The sequence below is a fragment of the Macrotis lagotis genome, unplaced genomic scaffold (genome assembly GCF_037893015.1).
Source record: "Macrotis lagotis isolate mMagLag1 unplaced genomic scaffold, bilby.v1.9.chrom.fasta BILBYCTG032, whole genome shotgun sequence".
NCBI classification, from domain to species: Eukaryota; Metazoa; Chordata; class Mammalia; order Peramelemorphia; family Peramelidae; genus Macrotis; species Macrotis lagotis.
Window position 1 is genome coordinate 250,326 of NW_027421939.1, and position 25,490 is coordinate 275,815.

Here is a 25,490-nt window from a genome sequence, read left to right on the forward strand (position 1 = left end):
AGTTCTTCCTTCTGAATATCCCTATTAATGTCGAGGACACCACCTTCCTCACATTCACCTAGATATACAACCATGAGAGCATCATTAACTGCCTTTCGCTCCTCATAATCAATCTGGTAATAAATTTTCTTACCTTCATAGCATCTCTCAGAGATGTCCATTTCTGTCTCAAAACCACCAGTATAACTCATCCCCTTTTGCTTATATTATGTCACTGTCCTTTCAATTGCTTTCTCTGACTCAAGAACTTCCACACACCAATCTATTCTTCACTTCAATAGCCATGAAAATGATTTTCCTAAAGCATAAATCCTACCTGGTCATTCCTTCTGCTCATTAATCTGTAGTGTTCTCTATCACCTCCAAGATCAAATATAAAAACTTCTCTTTGGCATTCATAAGTCCTTATAACCTGTTCTTCATGCCTTTTCAGGCTTCTCACACTTTACACCTCTCCCCTCATCTACAGTCCAGTGCTAGCCTCCTTGCTAATCTTTATTTTTTAAATATTATTTTTTCTACTTATATAAAAATATTTTTCAGCATTCATATTGAAACATTGAGTATCAAAGTTTCACCCTCCCCCTATACTTCCCCTATCCCTAAAGCAGTAAGCAATTTGATATAGGTAATACATATGCAATCCTTTAAAACATATTTCTATATTAGTTCTGTTGTGAGAGAACAAAATAAACCAAATGGAAAAGTTCATGAAAAAAATAAAGTGAAAATAGTCTATTTTGATCTCCATTGAAACTCCATCAGTTTGTTCTTTCTTTGGAGATGGATAGCATTTTACATCATAAGTTTTTTAGAATTGTTTTGAATCATTGTATTGCAGAGAAGAGCTAAGTTATCGATAGTTGACCACTTCATAGTTTAGCTGTTACTGTGGAAAATGTTCTCCTGGTTCTGCTCACTTGACTTTGCCTCATGTAAATCTTTCCAAGTTTTCCTAAAATTTACCAGTTTGTCTTTTCTCAGTCCCCCTAACAACAAGTACCTTTATCTGGGACATTGCTTCCTTATAATCTGTATAGAACTTGTGTGTACATCTTTATTTGCATTTTTCCCCTTTTAGAAAGTAAACACCTTAAGATCAGGGACTGGTGTTTCTGCTTTTATATCCTCCGTATTTGGTCCAGTATATGGTACATCAGAATCACTTAATAAATGATTGTTTATTAATAGTGTTTAGCTTATTGGGAGATATACTATATACAAAAATAGTTTTAAAAAAGCATTCAGTTATCTCTTGATTTTCCTATGGGAGCATTTGAAAATGAGTCCTCAGTCACTTTCTAAACCTATGGAAACTGTGCTTTATATTTACAAAAGTAAAATCATTTTGTATGCTTCAAATGCAACATTATTTAAAAGTAAATACTTTTAATTCTTTAGCTTTAATTATTTCACTTTCCTATTCTTAATTGATGTTTATGATAACATTGCCTCATTACTTTATTCTTGAAGGATGGTAAAGTACTGAAAATAATGAGTTAAAGTCTAATGAATCTTTGTTGTGGCTTGCTTCCTTGGGGCCCACAGAGGCGACCTCCCTCCAGGAGGGAAGCTGAGAATAAGGAGTCAAGCCACTACTGCCTTATGCCTCCAGCTCAATTTTATTATTGCTTAGCTATTACATATATACTGTTAGGTCTTCTGGGGTAGAACAAAGAATAATGAGGCAATTGTTAGGAGGGTACAAGGGGTGTGTAGGTACAGCTTCTTGCATTACAGGATAAAAGGGTCCATTAGGGAGGAGATGATAAGGCACAGCTGTGTTTAGTGCCCTTGGACAGTGGGGCATAATGTCTAGCTCCCAAGGACTCCAGCTCTCCTTATCTCTCAGGGCGGCAAGCCAGCTCCTGAGACTGTCCAGGTGGTGGTTTACTTGGATATGATTCGTGTCATGGCTGTTAGAATAGCCTGTGTACCCACATCTCCCCACCCTGTTTTTCATTTAGGACCCAGAGGGCCTGGATAGTCATGGCAGAGCCGATGAAGGCTTTAGCAGCTTTGCGCTGGTTAATCAAAGAACAGAGGAGGAGTAATAGACAAATAAGAATGAGAACCCCAAGAATAATTTTGGTTGGGGAAGTCTAGCTAAAAAAATCCTGCAAGAGCATGTCTATGGAATCACTATCTAGTCGTGGTCGGATGACCGTGTCATTGAGGTCCAGGACCCTATATGTCATATTGGCAAGCAGGGATTGCAAGTAGGAGTCCCACTGGGAGGAAAGCTGCCTATTGAGGAGAGTTTGAGCATGGGAAAGGTTTTGTACAAGGAATGGTGTCACACAAAAGGAGGTATATCTTGCATCACACATGGTCCTAATTTGATGTTCTACAAAAGAGATTCGTTCATTAGTGAGGGCTAGCTGTTGGTTTAGGTTAAGGATAGCTCCTCTCAGGAGATTATTAACCTCATTTTGCTGGTGAAAGATTCCAGCCATTTCTCTGGCCATGTGCTCTATATCCTACAGTCGTGGGGTGGTGACAAGGGTTGTGGTTGTAGAGGTGGCTCCAGAAGCTATAAATGTAATAAGCTATGAGCAGGGTAAGTAGGCCAATGGCTCGGGATTCCCTTTGATAGATTGTAACTGGCTGAGTCCACCCATCAGTGGTCACAGGTATCCATAGATATCTGGGTGTACGGACCAGGACATGTGTGTCAGCATCAGGCAAGGTGCAGGAGGTAAGATAGCAAGAATTATTACTGGAGCAGTTCAGGATATCAGAGTGGTCAGGGGTCAGATTGGTAGCTACCCAGAAAAATGGGGGTGTGAGACACGCCTGACTGTGTAAAAACACTGATTTTTCTGGCTGTGTTGTAGGCTCAACCAGTGCTAGCTTGGACCGCCTAGGGTCCATTTTTCCCCAAGTTCCATTATACCAGACAAGCCCTCTCATTAAAAAAGAGGTCTAATGTCTGTGCAGGCTGAAGGGCTGCACAGAGGGGCCTGAGACAGGGCGGTGTATTTTGTAAATTGGGGGGGAGTCTATATCTCAATGGGGGTGCTCCAATCTCATCTAAATCAGAATAGATACTGAGCCGGGAACCGATATGGAATGTATAGGGGCCTCTGCATGGGGCCCAGGGGATCTGTGGAGACCAGAACCAGGGGGAATGTCCAACATTAGAGAGAAAAGGGCAGGGAGGGGAGTGTGGAATTTGGGGTGGTCTATTAGTCTCAGGTCCATAGTACAGTGTTCTAAAATCCTTGGGCCAGCACACACCAGTACCATTGTATCCCCATAGACTTCAAGCTGGGAATCTTATGTCAGAAGAGTCAAAAGCAAAAGGTCCCCTTGAAATGGGTGGGTTAGCGGGACCCAGTATGGGTGTGCAAAGGACCAGTTAAAGCTGAAACCAACAGAATTGGAAATGTTAAGAGTCCTGGGAATCAGTGTGGCTGCTTGTTCTTCTGGTGAGAGTGTGGGGAGACCCACAGTTCCACTACTGGCAAAGAGCGCAGGGAAGAGAGATGCATCATAACCTATGGGTAAAAGAATGGGGGGGGGGGAAAGGGATAAGTGCCCATCAGGGGGTAGCCCGTACTTCAGGGGTATCCATCAGGAACAGCATAGAAATGAGGAGTTGGTGAAGAGACAAGTGTCTTCTGGGTTTAAAGTCCATTGCTCTTTTTGCCAAGGTGTGGAGCTGGTGCTGGAGCACTGTGGGAGGTTGGGGAAATTGCCTTCTCCCCCTCCCTCTGCCTCTGTTGTTCAGCAAAATTCTCTGCATCTCTTTGGTGAGGGCTGCGATGTGGGGTGTCATCTCGAGAGGCAGGTCGGATCAAATGGTCGGGAATCCACAGCGGGGCAGTGCAATCTGTGGGAAAAACACAAGCAAACCCTCTCCCTTGTGTTAAGAATAGGGTCAGATCCCCTCCATTTGTTAGAAATAGGATCCTTCCAGTGAACCATGGGCAAAGGTGTGGCCAGGAAAAGGGCACCCCAGTGTTTAAAGGCGGGGGAAAACCCTTCAGAATCAAAAGTCAGGAAGTTCATAGTAAAGAGGGCCCTGTGCAGGGCAATTTTCGGGCCACGCCAGTTGTGGGAATCACTGATTTTTTTTTTAGGAGAGTGTTCTTTAACGTGCTGTGAGTCCGTTCAACAATTGCCTGGCCTGGTGGGTTGTGAGGGATTCCCGTGACATGTTTAATTCTCCACTGGGAACAAAATGTGGCAAAGGGGTAAGAGGTAAAGCAGGGGCCATTATCTGTTTTTGTAGTGTAAGGGACCCCTAGGGTGCAGAAGGCGGCCATCAAAGCAGTGACAACTGCTCTGGAAGTTTCAGAAGTCAAGGCTTCAGCAAAAAGAAAGTGAGAAAAAGTGTCAATACAAGTAAATATGTATTTGTGCCGGCCAAAAGGTGCAAAATGAGTGACATCAGCCTGCCACAAAGAGTTGGGTCAGAGTCTGCGAGCGTTGACTCCTGTCCTAGTGAGTGGGCTGAGGGGTAAAAATGGTGCACACTTACTGCACTGTTGAGAGAAGTTTTTGCATGCCTCAATGGTTAAATCAGGGTAAAGAAGGTGAAGGGATGCTGGGGACAAATGAAACCTTTGGTGGAGCTCCTTTGCCTGCTGCAGGGGTTCAGTGGGGGTAGTTAACAAGATAAGATTGTCCATGAGACTGTTGCCTGCAGAGAATGGGCCTGGTAGCCCGGTATGTGAGCGGATGTGGGAGAGGAACACCGGCGCTGCTCTGCTGTGCAGGAATGCATCAGAGCAGACATGAGGTTGGCCTCTTCTTGGGGTAGGGATGCAAAGGGGAGGCTAGAAAGCATCTGCACAGCATATGCACTGTCACTGAAAATGTTGATGGGATCAGAGGGGAAGCGGGCAAGGACCAAGGCTAGGGCCTGCAGTTCTACCCATTGCAAGACTGGGTGTGAGGGCTCTTATGAGTGAACAAAACAGATCCATTTTTGTAGATAACATAGCCCAGGTGCTTTCTGTTTGCATCTGTAAAGGCTACATAAGCCTGTGGAATGGGTCAGGGGGGAGGGAAATGAGAAGGGGAGTGTGCTGACAGGGAGTGCTGAAATCCCCTTGAGGAGAGGGGAGGGTTGCATATGGTTACCAACAGACCCCGCAAAAGCCCAGGAGTGCCAAGGCAAAATCAGGGGAGTCAGAAAAGCAGTGAGGGATACGGTGAAGGGGTATGGGAAGGACAAGTTCGTCAGGGTCGGTTCCGAAATGAACTTTGGCAGCCTTCCGAGCCTTTAGGATGAGATGAGCCAAGGACAACACCAGTGAGGCTATACGGGGAAGGGAGGACTGTGATAGGTGTACCCAAAGCAGGAGTGCACTCTGCCAGAGGCGGGCAACGTGTGGAAAGTCAATCAGGGAGAACAGTTAGTGAGGGTCCCTTCGGGAGATGGTAGCTAGGCATAAAGCTGAGTTAACTTTGTCAATGGCTGCCACGGCCTCTCTGGTCAGCACACGGAGGTTCGAGGGATCAGGGGAGCCTCTAAGGCAGTTGAAAAGAGGCTGCGAATCTTTAGTCCAGACAGGCAGAGAGGTGCGAAGCCAGTTAATGGTCCCACAAATCTCCTGGAGGGAAGTAAGAGTGAGGGTCTTTGGAATAGTAATGACTGGCCAGCCTAAGAGGGCCGAGGAAGAATGCACCATAAAGCCCAGGTAGGTAAATGGGGGGTGCCTCTGAAACTTATGCGGAGCTATTTTCAGGCCAAAATTAGAAAGGCTCTCTTTAACCCAGGCCTCTATCATCTTAAGGGTGGCCTGAGAGGGGTGGGACAATAACATGTCGTCCATGTAGTGGATGCAGGTTAGATGTGGGTAGGTACAGATGGGTTTGAGGGCTGCAGCAACTTAAGTCTGACAAAGGGTGGGACTACTTGCCATGCCCTGAGGCAGAACCACCCAATGAAAGTGGTCATTTGGAGATTCATTGTTTGTAGCAGGACAGAAAAAGCAAAGCGGGGAGCATCCTGAGGATGCAGGGGAATGCTGTAAAAGCAGTCTTTAATGTCTATTACAAAAATGGGTTGGTTTTGGGGTATAGCCGATGTGTGAGGGAGACTTGGCTGTAATGGGCCCATGGGGACCAGCTGGTTGTTGGGTCCCCGAAGGTCATGTAAGAGACGTTTTTTTCCTGGTGTCTTTTTTGGGATAACAAAAATCAGGGAGTTCCAGGGACTGTTAGAATGAACAATGTGTCCCAAGGAAAGCTGCTCTGAGACAAGGCAGTGGAGAGCAGTCAATTTAATAGTAGGTAAACTCCATTGATCTGTCCATAAGGGGGTGTCATCCTTCCATTGCATTGGGGTAGGCAGGGGGCAAGGAGGGAAGGATGGCAGGGGTGGAGCAGTGGCCTCTAGAATTGGGGGTGACCGGTAGAGACATCAGTGGATATGTGGAGACCCATTTGTTTCTGGAGGTCCCTTTCCCAAAGGACAAGAGGACCACCCAGTACCAGGAGGGGTCGGATGGATCCTGAATGATCTTCCCAGTCCTCCCATCGGAGGTCTCTGGACAGCATCTGAGTGGATGTTTCCCCACAGACCCCCATGATGGTGGGTGCTTTTTCAGTGGGCCATTCACTGGGGGCCTGATCGGCAGGGATAACAGTGGTGTCAGCTACTGTGTGAATGACCCTAGTCCAGCCTGACCTGGACAATTTTAGGGACATTCTGGCCTGCCCAATTTGAATGGGTGCTGTCCAGAGGATGTCGTTCCCTCTTAGGCCCAGGGCTGAGGGTTGCCCCACATCCCGTTTCCGGGGGGTGGGGGTGGGGGGAGGAGGAGGGAGAGCGAGATCCAAATGACAGTCTTTAGCCCAATAAAGGCCTTTCTTACATTTGGGGCATGGTGTCTTGGCTTTCTTGTCTATGAGGGCTGGGGCCCATGGCGGGGGGCAGCACCAGGGAATTGGTGCTACCAATTAGCACATTCTCATGCTAGGTGGCCAATTATCCCACATGCATGACATTTCCTGTCTTGGTTCCCTGTCTGTGCACTCTGAACTTGTATCTGCAAGGTCTCTAGGCATCGGGCTAGGGCGGAGGCTTGATGGGTCATAGAACCCACATCCCTGCAGGCTAAAACCCAATCTTCTATGTGAGTAGATTTAGAAAGATCTATCAGCCTCTGGCATTCCTGGGAGCAGCCTTCCTTAATGAGTTCTTTAGCAAGGGCTTGGGCTGCTCCTGTGTTTGTGACTTTAATTTCAACAGCCTCTTGGATCCGAGCAAGGAAATCAGAAAAGGGCTCTGTCAGTCCTTGGATGAGTTTGCACAAGGGCTCTTTAGAGGGGCCTCATTGTGGTGTGCGACATCAAGCCCTTAGTGCACAGAGCCTGACCTGATCATAGTATTCTGGGGGGCCCTGGGACTGAATGTTCGTAGTACTAAAGGTCCCTTCCCCTGCCAGCATGTTAAAGGTTAGCTGGACACCAGTGCGACTATTGCGCTCAACCTGTTGCTCACATTCATCATAAAAGGCTGCCTTCCACATGAGAAAGTCCCCAGGGGTTAAAAGAGTCCATATGAGTTGTTTATATTCCCCTGGAGATCAATGCTCCAAGTGTCTAACATGCTTTGCAAGTAGGGGCTATTAAGGCCTTCCTCCCTGACGACCTTCCTCATCCTTTCCAGGACCTTAGCATCTGTGGGATACCACCTTAAGGGTCTTTGTGGTGTAGGGTTAACGTTAACTGGGAAAGCCTGAGCAAAAGGTTCTGGCTTGGGGGAAAATGCACCCCAGCAGGAATCTCTCATCTGGCAGGCTTCTGTGAAGTCAATAGTAGGTGTTAACGGGGCAGGGGAAGCATCTTGATGTTTCAGGCCCCAGAGGTTATCATCAATGGGATTGTCAGGGATTTTACTGTGTGTCCAGGGTGGCTCTGGGGGAGAGTGTTGGGGGAGTTGGATCCAGTCATCTCCCCGAGGCAACTCAGGGTAGAGACGAGGAGGCTTTGGCGGGGGGGGGGGGGTTGTCTGGCGGAGGATCGGGGAGGGCTTAGGAGGAGGTGGGGTGAATGGATTTCTCATCAGTGTGAGTGCCCTCATCACGGACCTCAGTGAGGTGGCATGGGCTCTCTGCTCTGGCTTTTTCTACATCTAAAGCTGCCTGTAACATATCTTGAGGCTTTTCTTCTCTCCCTGAAAGCCAGGCATGTATTGCAGTGACAATAGAAGGGCAGAGAGGGAGAAAAGTCACCACGTACCTCAGCTCTGCAGGAGAGTGTCAGAACATGCCCCCAAACATCAGGATCCAGGATGTGACCAGCTTCAATCCAGGGGGCCAAAGCCAAAACCTCCTGGAGTGTTATCTTATATTCTTTTTCAGTGCATTTCAGGCGACGGGAACTTAGGAGTTGTTTAAGAACCCATACTTGCATATCTTGGGAAGAAGGGGGAAGATTCCCCATTAGGATAAGGGACTACAGGGGGCTCTAATAGCCATGGGGCCGCTGGGGCGGGGGGCTGTTGAAAGGCCAGCCCGAATGGGGCAGTTACCTTGGCCAGCAAGGAGGAGTGTGAGTTTGAAGAGCTCTTCAGAGGGGGATCCCGGGTTTCGGCACCTTTTGTTGTGCCCTGCTTCCTTGGGGCCCACAGTGGCACCTCCCTCCAGGAGGGGAGCTGAGAATAAGGAGTCAAGCCACTACTGCCTTATGCCTCCAGCTCAATTTTATTATTGCTTAGCTATTACATATATACTGTTAGGTCTTCTAGGGTAGAACAAAGAACAATGAGGTAATTGTTAGGAGGATGCAAGCGGTGTGTAGGTACAGCTTCTTCCATTACAGGATAAAAGGGTACATTAGGGAGGAGATGATAAGGTACAGCTGTGTCTAGTGCCTTTGCACAGTGGGGCAGAATGTCCAGCTCCCAAGGACTCTGGCTCCCAAGGACTCCAGCTCACCTTTTCTATCAGGGCGGCAAGCCAGCTCCTGAGACTGTCCTGGTGGTGGTTTACTTGGAGATGATTTTTGTCATGGCTGTTAGAATAGCCTGTGTACCCACAAATCTTGGTCTTAATAATTTTTTCCTGTAAATCTCTTTAAGTTGTAATTTTTCATTCAGAAAACTGGCTCCTTGAGTATGACTACTATGGACTGGACCTCTGACTCCTCAGTGGTTCAGGCACCTCCAAATAAGATAAACAGTGTGCTTCAGAAATGTTTTCTTCAAATCCTAAGGAAGATGCTGAAAGCTGACTTGTAGGCAGACCCATAGACTATTGTAGATCTTCAAATACTGATAAGTACTGGAAAAGGTAAAAAAGAATCTTGAAAATTAAATTTTCAGTTTCTCACAGAGTTCATTGCAACATTTCCTCTTGAATATTTTAAAGTTTTATTCATTTATAGTGAATTTACAAAAGTATAACAATTATTTTATAATATTTTAATAATTCTTTTCAAAATAAAACATGGCAAATCAATAATAAGTTGTAATAGGAAAAGAATGAGGAAAATGTAGAAATTTTATAATTTGATAAAGGAATTTTATCAACATCCCTCTCTAAAATTTTTACTAGGGTCATTCATATGTAACAAAAATCAGGAATTTTGAAAACCATTCCCTCTTGATCTTCTGTAGTACAGTTCAGTAGACAATTTAAAGCTAAGGAGGGCAGTAGAGGAGGGAATTAATTGGATATATGTATTCACTTTATGGAATTTCTATCCACTGAATACAAAACTTGAAGGCACCAAAAGAACTCTATGTATAAACTTGTTTGAGTGTTGTTTTTTTTTTCATTTGCATGCAAACTTAGGTTTTTTTTAACATTTATCTGTTTGTAACCTTTTCACTTCCACATTTTCTTCCATTGTCCTTCCCCTCATCCCTCCCTACAATATCAAGTAATCTGGTATAGGTTATACATGTGCAATCATGCTTAACATATTTTCAGATTAATTATGTTGTGAAAGAAATAAAGGGAAACAAAAAAACATGAGAAAGAAATAAAAAAAGCAAGTTTTAGAAAGTGAATATAGTATACTATTATCTGTATTTAACCTCCATAGCTTTTTCCTCTGGACATGGATGGCATCTTTGATTAGAAGTCTTTTACAATTATCCTTTCTCATTGAACTGCTGAGAGGAGAAAAGTTCATATTACTTTCAATGTCTACAGAGCTTTCATAGTTCTCAATTCACTCAGCATCAATTCCTGTTAATCTTTTCAGGCTTTTTGAAGTTCACCCTCTTAAAATTTCTTACAGAACCATAGGATTCCATCATATTCATATACCACAATTTGTTCAGCCATTCCCAAGTTGCTGTGCATCCCCTCAGTTTCCAATTCTTTGCCACTACAAAAAGGAGCTGCTATAAATATGTTTTACATGTGATTCTTTTTCCTTTTTTATGATATCTTTGGAAAAGAAACCTCCTAATGGTGTTGCTGGTTTTATTTTCCTTTAGACATATTTCCAGGTTGTTCTCCAGTTTGGTTGGAGCAGTGAACAATTGCTCCAACAACACACTGGTGTCCCCTCTAACATAGATCATTTTAGCCCATCAGATAAGTGTGAAGAGATACCTCAAAGTTGTTGTAATTTGCATTTCTCTAATCAATAATGAATTTAAGCCTTTTTTATATATGTCCTGGTATAACTTTAATTTTTTAAAAATTTCCTATATTCATCATATCCTTTGACCATTTATCAATTGCAAAATGACTTGTATTCTTACAAATTTGACTCAGTTTTTAAATATTTTAGAAAGGAGATCTTTATCAGAAAACTAGCTGTGAAATTTGCTTCCCAGCTGTTTTCGTTCATCCCAATTGTGATTGCATTGGTTTTATTTATGCAAAAAATTTCTAATTTAATGTAATCAACTTTATCCATTTTGCATTTCATACTGTTCTCACTTGCTTGGTCATAAACTCTTCCCCACTCTATAGATGTGACAGATAAACTATTCCTTATCTCCTAATGGGGTTATAGCATTGCCCTTTATGTCTAAATATGATACATTTTGGCTAGAAGTTCAAAGTCTTTGAATGTCCTGCTTGGAGAAGTAGGTTCATGTCTCATTTTAGGTACATGCTGACTGTACTAACTTACTCAACTCCTCAGGGCCTCAGGTAACATCTAAGGCTCAAAATTAGAGAGTGGGGACCTCAGGTGACCATCTAAGGTATAAAATTGGAGAACAAGGACCAATCTGCATTACCAGAGGTAATTTATTGACAGTGAATTCCTTACATTGATTGGTCCCCCAAATTAATGTCCTTTTCCTTTAGAATTCAGATTAATATACTTAAATGGCATTATAATCCTGATTTCTACTGAGCTATGATTTTAAAACAAGAAATTCATTCTAGGCTTACACTGAAACAAGAGGAAAAAAAGACTAATTGCAGAAATGCTGTTTGAAAAAATAAGGAAACAATCAAAAAGCAAAGAACAGGCGACATGAAGGGATTGAATCTTAGGAGCTCTCTGATAAAAATTCATAAACTAAGGACTCTAACTAAACTTTCGAAAGAGAGAACTCATAAAGGGACCCAGTGAGGAAGTTCTCCTACTCAAGGTAACCTGGAAAAGAGCAGAAAGGCTCTGCTCCCCAGGGTCGGAGGGGCGGCCTGTCAATGGGATGGCCCAGTAGAGCAAAAGAACTTCAGCCTCCTGGAGGCAGCCCCAGGGCACTGGGAGCCTCAGCTCACAGCAGTAGGGGAGACTCCTGAGCTGCACCCCTGGGAGCACCGGTACAAAGTTGGGGAACAGCAGGGTACCTCTGCCAGAGCAAGCACGTGGAGCCCAGCCCTCAGGGCACACAGCAAGCGCCTTGGTCTTTTGGCAGCCCAGACCAGGAAACAGAAGCAGGCGGAGCCTGTAAGCAGGAGACCCCAGGACATGAGGGCATTGAGCTGAGGGAGGGGAGTGAAGAGAGAGAGACTGCAAGCTCAGTCCTCTGCCCCTGGAACAGGACTCTGGGGCTCTGACCACATTCAGATCCTGATCCCAGTCTAGGCGCCCCCATAGAACAACAGGGCCCCCCACCTCAGCCCCATGACAGAGGGGGGGAGCTTATGGTCATTCACAGACCAGGAGGGAGGACAGGACCTCACACTCTGAGACCCTTGTGGGAGTGTTCCAAAAGCTCAGGAAGCACCCCAAAAATCAGGCTTAAGCTGGGAAAATGAACAAGCAAAGAAACAAGAGGAAGACTATTGAAAAATATTTTGCAAATGAGCACAAGAAGGATCAAAATACTCAGTCTGAAGATGAGGAAGCACAAGCTCCTGCATCTAAAGACTCCAAGAAAAACAGAAATTGGGCTCAGGCTATGATAGAGCTCAAAAAAGACTTTGAAAATCAAATGAGGGAGTTGGAAGAAAAACTGGGAAAAGAAAAGAGAGAGATGCAGGAAAAACATGAAAATGAAGTCAGCAGCTTAGTCAAGGAAATCGAAAAAAATGCTGAAGAAAATAGCATGCTAAAAAACAGCTTAGGTCAAATGGATAAAACAGTTCAAAAAGTTATTGAGGAGAAGAATGCTTTAAAAAGCAAAATTGGCCAGATGGAAAAAAGATAAGAAAACTCCCTGAGGAGAACAAATCCTTCAGACAAAGAATAGAACACATAGACACTGATGAATTTACCAGAAATCAGGAATCAATACTTCAAAACCAAAAAAATGAAAAATTAGAAGAAAATGTTAAATATCTCATTGAAAAAACAACTGATATGGAAAACAGACTTAGGAAAGATAATTTGAAAATTATTGGAATACCTGAAAGTCATGATCAGGAAAAGAGCCTTGACATCATTTTCAAAGAATTACTACAGGAAATTGCCCTGATATTCTAGAAGCAGAGGGCAAAATAGAAATGGAGAGAATCCACTGATCCCCCCAAGAAAGAGATCCCAAAAAAAACAACCCCCAGGAATATTATAGCCAAGTTCCAGAACTCCCAAGTCAAAGAGAAAATATTACAAGCAGCCAGAAGGACACAGTTCAAATATCATGGAGCTGCAGTCAGGTTCACACAGGACTTAGCAGCAACTACATTGGAAGCTCATAGGGCTTGGAATACAATATACCAGAAGGCAAAAGAGCTTAGAATGCAGCCAAGAATGAACTACCCAGCAAGGCTGAATGTCCTCTTCCAAGGAAAATGATAGTCTTTCAATGAACCCAGGGAATTTCAAAGGTTCCTTTTGGAATGGCCAGAGCTGAACAGAAGCTTTGATCTTCAGATACAGGACTCAGGTGAAGCATGGAGATTGGAGGAGAGGGGGGAAATATGAGGGACTTAATGAGGATGAACTGCATGTATAGAAAAATGATACTGATAATATTCATATAAACCATCTTAGTTAATAGAGCAGGTAGATGGAGCTTTTATAGCTGAAGCACAGGAGAAAGCTGAATTCAAAAATAAAATATGGTGTAAAAATGGAGTCAAGAGGAAAAAAAGGGAAATGGAATGGGAGAAAGAAAAAGGAGAGGGGGAATAGTCCAAGATATTTCACATAATAAGATTTTTTTTATTACAATGAATGAGCTATTGCAATGATATGGAAGGGGGTAGGCAAGGGGGGATGAGGGAACCTTTGCTCTCATCAGAGATGGCTAGGAGAGGAAAGAGCAAATATACTCAATTGGGTATAGACAACTGGAGTAAGAAGGAGGGGGGAGCAGGGGGAAGGGGTGGAGATGTGAATAAAGGAGAAGAGGATGGACCATGGGGGGACAGTGGTCAGGTATAACACATTTTCTTTTTTTACTTCTTGCAAGGGGCTGAGATTAGGTGGCCTACCCAGGACCACAGGGTCAGGTGGATTCTGGGCCTAAGGGGTGGTATGGGGGCTCAGGGCTTCTTGGCCCCAGGACCAGGGATCTGTCTGCTGTGCCACTCAGAGACTCTACAGCAGAGTCAGAGTGAAAGGAGAGAGAAAATATAGTACATGGTAGTGGAGAAATAAGAAAGGAGGGAGTTGCAATCAGCAATGGCACTGTTGGAAACATATGGAAGTAACTTTTGTGATGGACTTATCATAAAGAATGTGATCCACTCACGACAGAGTTGATGGTGTTGGAACAAAGACTGAAGAACATTTTTTGTTATTATTATTTGGGGGAGGGTGCTGGGCAAGCAGGGCTGGGTGGCCTACCTGGGGCCACATAGCAGGGTGATCTTTGGATGTCCGGGGCTGGATTTAGACCCAGGTGCTCCTGGCTCAAGGGCCAATGCTCTGTCTGCCACCCAGCCACCCCTACTGTTATTACTATTTTATTTTATTTTGGATCTTTTTTTTTCCTTCTTTTTGTTTTTTTGCAGGGCAGTGGGGATTGGGTGGCTTGCATGTCACATGACTGGGTGATTATGGGGTTTAAGAGGCTGGATGTGGACTCGGGTGCTCGTGGCTCCAGGGCTGGTGCTTCGTCCATTGCGCCACCTGGTCATACCTACAATTATTACTATTATTTTTATTTATTTTAATTTTTTTTCTCTCCCCTTTACGTTTTCACCCAAGCAAGTCTATCTATATTCAAGGGGAGAGGGGTATTTTGTTTACTTGTAAACAAATATATTTTATTAATGTAAAAAACATTTGTACAAAATGAGAATAAAAAATGAATTTAAAAAATAAGAAAGGAGGTTCCAGATGTAGCAAGCAATAAAACGATACAGAATTTTTTTATAAAAAAAAGCAAAGAACAACAATACAATAAAGAAATGGAGCTAAAACAGCTACTTGAACTCTCTCTTAGAACCCCTAATCTAGAACTGAGAACAATAAAAGGTTATTTGAAACAGGTAAATTGGAATTTAAAAGTCGATATATCCTGAGTGTGGAGAGGCAAATACTGTAAAGCCTTTTAATCTTAAAAAAGTACTATAATATTTAAGTATAGTGTAAGAAAATTAGGTTCAATCATTCATAAATATTCATTCATAAAGAAAAAGAAAAAATTTATTTTCTTAGTATTGGAATGTAAAATTGGAATGTAAATAGCCATGAAAAAGTCATGATGGAGCCTAATACTTTTCAAAATATGTTTCACAGAAGAGAAATCATTATACAGTTGTATATAGAACTCATATCAAGGAAAAGATGTGGGAGTTTTCATGAATTCTAAGCTTAATTTGGGTCAGTTATTTGGCAACCATAAAGCTAATTTAATTTGGATTGCATTAAGAAAAGCATTGCTTCCAATGAGGAGGTAAAAAATGCCTCTGTACTCTGACCTTATCAGATCTCATCTTTACTATTTTGTTCATTTGTGGCTACCACAGATTACAACATCTAGTAAGCAGGATGAGGAATGGACTCGAATTCATGACATAGGAGAATCAGTAAAAAGAACTGGAAAAGTTTATCTTTGAGATCAAAAAGAGGGCCACACTGATTGTCTTCAAGGTTTTGATGGGGACAGTCATGTGGAAGAAAGATTAAGCTTGCCTCTTCTTCATCCGTTAGGACAATAAGGATAATATAAATATTTGTCTCATAAGGGTGTTGCAAGACCTAAATGAGATGCAAAAACTTATATTTTTAGGGTTAATATTAGGAAGAATTTACTAATAGGATCATCCAAAAATAGGAGCTGCCATGAGAGACAGTGGCTTCCTTGATCTGTGAAAACTTCAAGCTAAGGTTGGGTAAAGTTTAGTAAGATTCAGGTAGATAATAGTGGATGTGGATTTAATTGAATAATGTTTCTTTAGAACTCAAAATTCTATCCCTGTTGCCTTTGCTTTTCTTTTTTTTTTGTTGTTTTACTAAGGCAAACTTGGTTAATTGGCTTGCTTAAAGCCACACAGCTAAGAAATTATTAAGTGTCTGAGGCCATATGTGAGCTCAGCTACTCCTGACTCCAGGGCTGGTGCTTTATCCAGTGTGCCACCTAGCTGCCCCAACTTTTGTTTACAATAGCCTATTTTTCTTAGTTTTTTTTTTTTCCTCAGCAATTTTCTTTGCATTTTTTTAGATTCTACATTCTACTTTAAAATGAAATGTTTCTACTGAATTTTGAAGAAAAATGATTAAAAATTTTATGAAATTGTTGTCTCCAGGTAGAAGAAGAGCGAAATGACATTCAAAGAGAACTTCCTAAGGAACTGAGTGCCAGAACTTTGCAAGACAGAATTCTGAATAATCATGTTTGGAAGCAAAAGGAAAGAAAAACAATTGCTTCCAAAACAACTGACAGTTTGGAGGTATTCACTTCGGTGGTTTACAAATCTAAAAGTCAGAATTTGTGTTCTTCATTTTTGGACGTATTTGTCATCCTCAGTTGATCTGACTATAACAGACAAACAATGACATGCCTGTGAACAAAATCAGTGCAAGTTGGTTGTTTTACTTTTGTTGATTCTTTTCTTTGGATTGAACGATTCCAAGACCCAAGTGAACTCGTACTGAAAAGTAGCCCGGCTTCTTAGTAGAGTCTCTGCCTTACCAGTTTCAATAACCCTTAAGGAGTGAAAGCAATGCAGCCTGCTAGAAGGTGACACCTCAGGCACAAACCATTTTTCTTAAGGGATTTCACCTTTTTTTGACTTTCTAGGGCAGAATCTAAGGATTTCAAAACTCATAATACTTCGTTCTGTATCACCTTGTTGTCTTATTTCTATTTCATGAAAGAAGAAATAAAACAAGAATAAATTTCACTTAGATTTTTAAAATAAGATTACATACAACACAAAGATTCATTCATTCATATTCATCATTGGTCAACATGGTAAAACCACAAGGTCATCAACTGCCAAATACAGGATTTTTCATTTTCTTTCTTTTTTTTTCCAACAGTGCTTTCAAGGAAATCATTAAGATTGTTGGTCGTCAGTAAAACTTTGGTGCCTGGGGATCAAAGCACTTCATTTATTTCAGCTACTGTTTGTTTGAATATGCTTTGCTTCTTGATACCTTGGAGTTTATTTTTACTTACTAAGGAAATATCAGAATGCACAAATTTGAGTAGATTTATTGAAGGGATCTCATACTATTGGCTTTTAAACTTTTTGATATAGTTTGTTCCACCAGCCCTGAATGGGACCAAATGTTCCTGGAACAGCTTTGCTATGATGCAAGTGCAGCATCAACTTTTTATACTTTGTCCTCAATAATTCTTTTATTATTATTTTACAATGTGATGGATTGAGTTAGGTTACCATCTACAGATGTCACCCGGGGTCTCACTTTTCTCATCCCCAAAATGAGAGTTATGGACTTGATAACAACTAAAAGGGGTTCTATAATAATGTTACAGAGTTATCAGAAAACAGATTGAGAGACTATTATAACTTTATTAATCTGTCGCTAACATAGTTGTACCAGGACAGTAACTCTGATTGTTGAACTGAAATTCTTCAACACCTAAGAGGAAATGAGCTATTGTAAAAGAATATAGATCTGGAATCTTAGGAGAACTGAATTCAGATATTGTTTCCAACACTTACTAGCTGTGTGACAATGAGGAGGTTATTTCCTTCTCCTGACCAATGTCCTCTTCTGTAAAATAAGAATAATATAAATATTTGTCGCATAATAGTTTTGCAAGACCTAAATGAGATAATATAGGAAAAAAATTTTGCAAACTTTCAAAAGACCTCTATACATATTTGATGTTATTTTTATGGTAAGTGTAAAAAACCAGTTTGACATAGAATGGATACAACAAAGGAAATAAAATATGCTGAAAGGCAGACACAATTTGCAAAATGTACTGTAATATGTATCATATAGTGAAATGCCCATCTCTTTTGTAGCCTGAGTATCTTAAGCAGTCTTCTGATTGATGTAGCATTTTTAAAGTCTGTTCTTTGGGAAAATTGAGTCTGACAGAAAGATGAAGTAAATGAAACTCCTTCAATTTGCTTTTTCTTTGAATATACTTTGCTTATTGACACCTTGGTTTATTTTTAATTACTAAGGAAAAACTAGAATGCACAATTTTATTTTGAGTAACAATTTTTTTTCTGTTTATTGTATTTAGATTTCTGATAGCCATGGAAAAGAACTAGCCATGCTGGATAAAATTCATAAGCTGCAGGAAGAAGTTACCTCCCTCAAACTGGAGCTAGAAGGAGTAAAATTTAAGAATCAGGATAAAGAGAATCTATGTACAAAAGAAAACGAATTTTTAAAAGCAAAGAATGATGAGCTTACAAAGGATTTAAAACTGAATGAAGAAGCATTAAAAAATAATATTCCAGTACAGTGAAAAAAATAAATGTTCTAACATCTGAAATAGCAATGTTGACGTCTAAACTGGAGATGGATAAGCAAAGTAGAGATAAACTAGAGATAAAAATCAAATCATACCATTCCCGTCTGACTTCTGCTATCCGTGATTATGAACAGAGTGAAACATCAAAACTAGATCTCAAAAAAGTCTTCCAGAAAGAACGAGCACAGTCAAATCATTTACTGGACTGATTAAATTGTGAGTTATCTAGTCTAAGAGATAACAATGGTGTCATTTCTCAAGAACTTTGTAAAGCTAAAATCAAGATGAACATTTTAGAAAATCAACTATGCTTTGTGCAAAATTCTCGCAAAGACACTAGTTTTAGAAAGCACCCAGAGTGAATTAAAGGAGACCCAAAATAGATTAAAGGAATTTCAAAATGCAGCTCAAATGGAAAAAGAAAAATTGTATCACTATCTTGTTAAACAAGAGTCGATCCAAGAAAGATCTGCCCAAATCCACTGTGAAAATATATTGCTTCGACAAGAACTTGAAGATGCACAACATCATGGCCTCAATAAAGAAAAGATAAGTGATATTCAAGAACAGTCCAATGATCTCATGAAAAAAGTTCATGCTGATAATAAAAAACAAATTCTTATACTGGAAAAGAAAAATAAAGAGTTAATCAATGAATGTAATCACTTAAGAGAGCAAATTTGTAAATATGTAAATGAAAAAGAAGAAAGAGAGGTAGGACATTAATATCCTTTGATAAGCATTTGTAAGTTTTATAAAAATAAATTAGAAATTTAAATTTTCACAGGCAAATGATGTTGTCAAACTTTCATTATAAAAATTCTGATTCCCTAGGGCAATGAAAAATAGCATGATAAAAATCAGCCTGATACCCATCTTTTAGATAAGATGACTTACTTTGCTTAAAAATGTTGTGTAGTCCTTGAAATTTTAAAGGTAGCATTTTAGTTTAATAATTGTGGCTAGTCAATCACTTGAAAGTAAATACTGATAAATTTTAATTATCCTAAAACTAAATTTAATACTGCAATAAATTAAATTATTTAAAATGCATAACTTAAAAGTTATGTTAGGAATAATATAATTCACATTAGACATCTGAATTGAGATACTGTCAAAGTTACCTTTTTCATACCTATTTAAACATGCTTATCAATGTGACTAGTTTTAAGCCAAACATTTTGAACTAATGTAGACATTTTAAATACTAAATTATATTTTCAATGAAATTCTAAAAACTAGCAACTGCTTTCCTTGAAAATTTAGGACAATAGACTATGGTTCTGCATTAAACATAGATTTTTTTTGCATGTGGTAGCAGTATCATTTTATAAAAAGGGTGTTGCCATCCCATTACATAATTATTATTCATCTGAATCTTTTTTCATTGTTCTACCTGATACCTTTTACTTAATGTCAAGTAAAATTGCAGTTTCTTGAAAAACTGTATTTCCTTTATTGAAGATAAATAATTTTTTGTGGACTTAATGACAGTTCTCATTATCTGTGATTTCTTATATATACTCAATGCTGGTGAGAGCACTACCAACTATTTCCTGGGAAGCAACTGTATATTAAAAATAGATTTTATTATTAGTGCATATGATCATATATTTGAATCTAGCCATATCATACTGAGATTTAGTGGTAGTAATTCAATTAATTATACCAAGTTTTTTTGCTGTAACGATTTTACAATGGCTTCTCTTAATTTGTTTCCTTTAAAGTTCACTAGATTGTAGTTAAATTTATTTTTATAGGATACTTAATCTTATCTAATAAGATAGAAAATTTCAAATTTTTTTTTGCTTTTTTAGCTTCACTTTTTATTAGGAACATGTGCTATAATTTTCTTTGACATATACTGAAAATGAACATAAATTTTATAGCATGTCCTTATATGTATGAATATTTACACATGCTAATATGTATTTGTGTGTGTGTGTGTGTGTGTGTGTGTGTTAGCAGATATTCTGCCTAGGTTAAGAGAATGAAGTGATTTCTCTTTAGCAGTGACTTTACACCATACTCTGTATACATAAATGAGAAAACTACCATACTTTTCTATAGGTTCCCCTTTGTCTGTCCATTGACTGCCACCAAGAGTGTACTTTTTTATCCTAAAAGAAAAAGGAATGGCTTTGAAGGTTTGCCAAGTATAGTAGATGTGACTAGTAGCTAGTAAACTCCCACCACCACCACCACATCAGTCTCTTCATGAGTTTTCACCAAGCCTCACAAGTATATCAGTGTAAATGATCATTTCTAGGGGACTCTATGAGTGGAAGGAAAATACAAATTTTTCTTACAGATGTCCTCATTATAAAGCCAGGTACAAATAAATAAGGTGTTTAACTTTTCTAATAAAATGGTAGGGAAAACTCCCTAACATTTCTGTCAAGTGTCAGGAGCTATATATTCTTGCCTCTTTTGTAAATTGGATGTTTTATCCCTTATATGGTTCTGGAGGTATTATAATTCTCAAAAAGATGGTATGAAATCAAACTGAATGCATTGCTCTATAAGGAGAACACTGAGCAAGAAGAAAGATGGAATTTGGTCTATGCTGAATGGAGGGTAAGTACTAAAGTTCAAAGAGCTCTGTAGTCTCAGAAATTAAATTCAATTTCTTTTCCATTATTAATTATTATTATTATTACCATAAATAACTCATTTAGCCTCGTCTAAGCTTAGTTTTCCAACCTGAAAAATGAGGTTGTTGGATTACATATGTCCCAGAGGCATCTAGTTCAAAAATCTATGAAAATACAGATTATAGAAAGTATGAATTCATGAATTTAAGTTGCATATGAAAGTATTTATATCAGTTAATTTTGAATGTATACTTTAACAGTGATTTATGAAATCTATAAAAGAAATGTGGACATATTCTCTTAGGGTATAATGAGAAAACTTCAACAAGAAATTACCAATTCCATAGAAAAGCAATCCATGACAGATGTTTCTCTAGAGGATATATCACATTATTGAAATGATTGCACATGCAAAGTGAAATAGGATGAATTATCTCATTATTACCCTGTAATTTATTCAACCTGATCTCATCCCACCCAGTCATGCTATTCTTCCTGTTGAGTTCATTATACTTCCCTATCTGTGCTTTGGATTCACGATCTTTCCATTCTTCCTTGCCTTGCTTCTCAAATTCCACTTTCAACTCAAAGAACATTTTAATTTCCAAAAGTATTATTTTTTTTGCCATAAACTTTTTTTTATTTTTTAGTTGTATTATTTTCAAATCTTCTGAATTACATGTTTCATCTGATATCAAATAATTTAGTATTTAACTGTATATTGTCATATATTGTTCACATTATCAAACTAGTGTTTCCTATATCTATGTCTTTGTTCCCTAACTAGATTGTAATTACTTGAATACAATGATTATTTATATTTCATTTTGATAAAACATTCTTCTCACAGCATGTTGTCAGTAAAATGTCAAATTACAATTGTAGTAGTAACAGTGGCAGCAGTGGCAGTAATGGTAGTAGTAGTAGTAGAAGCAGTAGTAGTAGTAGTACTAGTAGTCATTCTAGTAGTAGCAGTAGTAGAGGTAGTAGGAGGAGGAGGAGTAGAAGTAGTAGTAGCAGTAATAGCAGCAGCAATAAAATAGTAGTAGATAGTAGTAGAAGTGGTGGCAGTGGTGATGGTGGTGGTGGTGGTGGTGGTGGTGGTGGTAGTAGTACATAATTTTGCTAAAAAGATATGCTAGGATTGGATGAAAAAATAAAGTACATGGTTATCTATTAATAGGAGCATTTACTATCAATGGGAATCTTATCTTTATTTTAAACTTAAACAAGACATTTTCCATGACACTGTTAATGACCCCAGAGAATATATTTCTTACTATTTGATACCTAACTAAATAGCACTATTTACCAGACTGTTGAAGAAAGTCAGCTCTCTAGTCACATCTCTCATGGAGTCTCTTATAAATCTCAATAAGAGATACCTTGTCTGTGAAGAACGTACAAGGCTATATTTTGCTCAATCATGTTAAATGCTTTAGTAAAGGCAATAAAAAATAAACACAGAAGGGGGGAGTGGAGCCAAGATGACACGAGAGTAGGAATTCTTGAAAACTTGACTCCAAAAACCTCCAAAAGTCATCAAATTATGACTAGCCAAAATTTAGAGGGACAGAACCCACAGAAAGACTGAGCAATACAAATTTCCAGTCCAAGACAACTTAGAAAAATCCACAGAAAAACTCTGTTTCACTAGGACTGGGTGGGGGCGGGGTGTTGGAAAGAGCCGTAGCCCAATGGAGCAAGAGTAAACCAACTCTAGCCTTCCAGGAACAGCCCACAGGGCGCCTGGGTCCATAGCAGAGGGGACAATTTCCAGACCTCTTGGCCGAGGAATACAGCTTGAAGGGGCAGTGAGAGAACTCTGCCTCACCAGAGTGAGGGTAGAGCCCTGGCTGGTCCCACCTGGGAACCTGTGGTAGAAACCTGTGAAGCCTTTCAACACTTACAGAGCACTCAGCCCACAGACCATAAGGGGGTGGGGAGAAATTGCAGTGGTCTTGCTGCTTTCCCTGCTGTTTGCCCACACTGAGATCCAGGTGGCATTCTGGGATCCCTACTATCATAGAGCAGCAGGGATTCTCCTCACAGGCCTATTGCAGAAGGGTGTGCATTTGTAGTCATCCACAGACCAAAGCACAGACCAGGAAAACAGTCAGAGCCTCTCAATAAAACCTTGGAGGAATTAAGGTCCCTGTGGTTTGGGTGTCTCCAACCACCCCAAAAAAAGTCTTGGAAGTGTGGTAAATCAGTCCTAAGCTGAGGAAGTGAGAAAACAGAAGAAAAAGAAGAATCTGACAATAAAAGATTACTCTGGTCCCATGGAGGATCAAAATAAACACTCAGAAGATCACAAAGTCTAAAGTTCTGTAAGATAAGCATTTATAAAAAGGGAGAGATGACTGGGTGTGGAGATAGTACTTAAGTCCTCTTCCCAACATAAAATAATACTTAGTGCAAATTTCTGGAATTTTCATACAACTACATTAAAAATCGTATTTCAGATAACTGAAAAAATATAAATGTTTAAAAATCCATATCTGAATAGTAGCTTTTTGAAAGTATACTTTTCTTAAAGAAGCTAAAGCAGAAGTTTCATTTTACATAATGACCAAGTTTCACATTAATCATTTTAACATTAATTATCTTTGGTATAGTGTATTGACTTGGAGTATGGAAAATTTAGTCTAATTCACCCATTGTGACTAGCTACAAGACCCTAAGAGAGTTTCTTAAAGCTCTTTGGCTCAGCGTAATACTCTAGGATTTATAGTTATGCGTAGCAATAATCTACATTGATGAAGGTTCTTATGCTACTGAAATCATAAATCTTTCACATATTTAATGTATTTTGCATGTAGCCATATGAAATGAAAATGGATTGAATATAGTGGTGTTTGGAACACAAAAATATATAGCTTTGTTTATGGGTGTGACTATTTGATGGACCAGTGAAAACTTGAGTGACTTTTTGTACTTATTTTAATACAGGCATCCTTATTTCAGATTTAAGAACAAGATTATGATTTTCTTGTTTGGAATTTTTATAGCTGAAAGAATCTCAAGAACAGAAGATACAGTCGCAACAGTCTACTAATGAGTTAGAAGATCATACACAAAAGTAAGAGTTAATAGTTTAGTGCGCCTACTAATTGTAGAGCAAGCACAAAAGAAAAATCTATATATTGCTGTAATGGATTCACATGTAAGATAGAAAGCTAAAAGTTGTTTCTTCTGTTCAGTGGGAGAGAAGAATAATTTACTTAGCTCTGACTTGTTTTGAGATGAATAAATGACTGACTGACTGAATGAATGAAAAAGCATTTCCTAAGCATTTTGGAGCTGAGTATTGTGGAAATTACTGGGGATAAAAATGCCAAAAGCCAAGTGTCTGCCCTTAAGGAGTACTTACATTCTAATGGTGGCCAGGGTTTGGGATACTTGGGTCCTCAAAGTTTCAGGGATGATGCACAAGGCTGTAGAAATTAAATTGAATTACATACCAAATTGAACCTGTGCTAATTCATCTATTTTCCCCCTCAAGAACTAGGGTAAAAGTACTCCAATCACATGTATAGGGAGCCTGCCTTCTAATAATGAAATTCCAGATATCTCCTGGTGGGAGCTGCAAGATTCCTTCCATTAAAGATAGAACTCTTGGGCTACATAGTTTCTTGGCCTGAAATTTAACATTCTTCATACTGGGGCAGCATCCTGCCTTTCCACAGATCAACTTTATTATTCCCTCTTTTAGGACCTTGACTCCAGTTCAACTGAACTATTCTGTCCTTTAAAACATGTCCTGGGGGTGGCTAGGTTACTCAGTGGATAAAGCACGAGACCTGCAGTCAGGAGTACCTGGGTTCAAGACCGGTCTTAGACACTTAATAATTACCTAGCTGTGTGGCCTTGTGCAAGCCACTTAACCCCATTTGCCTTGCAAAAACCTAAAAACAAAACAAAACAAAAAAAAAAAAACCATGTCCTATACTTTGCCACCTCCATCCTGTCCCTGTAATGTCCATCTATGCCATCTGTATTCATCTTCTCTGGAGTCTTCTCTGAACTCTATTGTTGATAATGAATGACCTTCACCATCAAACTTCACAAAGCACTTTCTGTTGTCATCTCCTAATGCTCTTATATCCCAGTTGTATAAGAACACTGACTATGGCTTATCTAAATTTTGCATTGTATCAGAGCCATTAGGTGTAAGCCCTTAATGCTTTTTAATTGAATTGTAATCAAATTCAACTTGATGAATTGAATTGAACATAGCAAGAGACTACCACTCTCTAGATATCTGATCCTCTGACAGATTCGTGTCCACTACCTCAGTGGCAGAAGAGAATCTCAAATAATCAGATATATTATCTAGGACAGCAATTCAGCTTTATTTATGATTTAAATAGGTTGTTGTGTCCTTACACTGAAATTCTTGTTAAAAAATCTAGTTCTAATGTGGGGAAAAGAGAAGGGGGAAAACGCATTCCCTGGTCCAATGAGTCATTTTAAAAAGTATCTTTTGAAATCCAATTTACTTTTCAAGTTAAGGAATGCCTAGATCTAAATTCATAATAAATTTTTTTCATGAGACTTTGTATTTTAATCACATTAAATAATATCATTTATGTTTAGTGGGCTAGAGCATTTAATTACTTCACCAGCTAATTTACACATATCTACATTTAAAATAATAAAAGCAGAAAATGGCATAAAACTTTTTAAAAAAAGTTATTTCTGGGTGTATTACTGGAAAG

At 39.6% G+C, this 25,490-nt stretch overlaps 1 pseudogene; it reads left to right on the forward strand.

Moving 5' to 3' along the window:
• Window positions 1–21,166, forward strand: part of LOC141504032 (ankyrin repeat domain-containing protein 26-like) — a 37,199-nt pseudogene extending 16,033 nt beyond the window's left edge.
• Window positions 21,167–25,490: the final 4,324 nt, after the last annotated feature.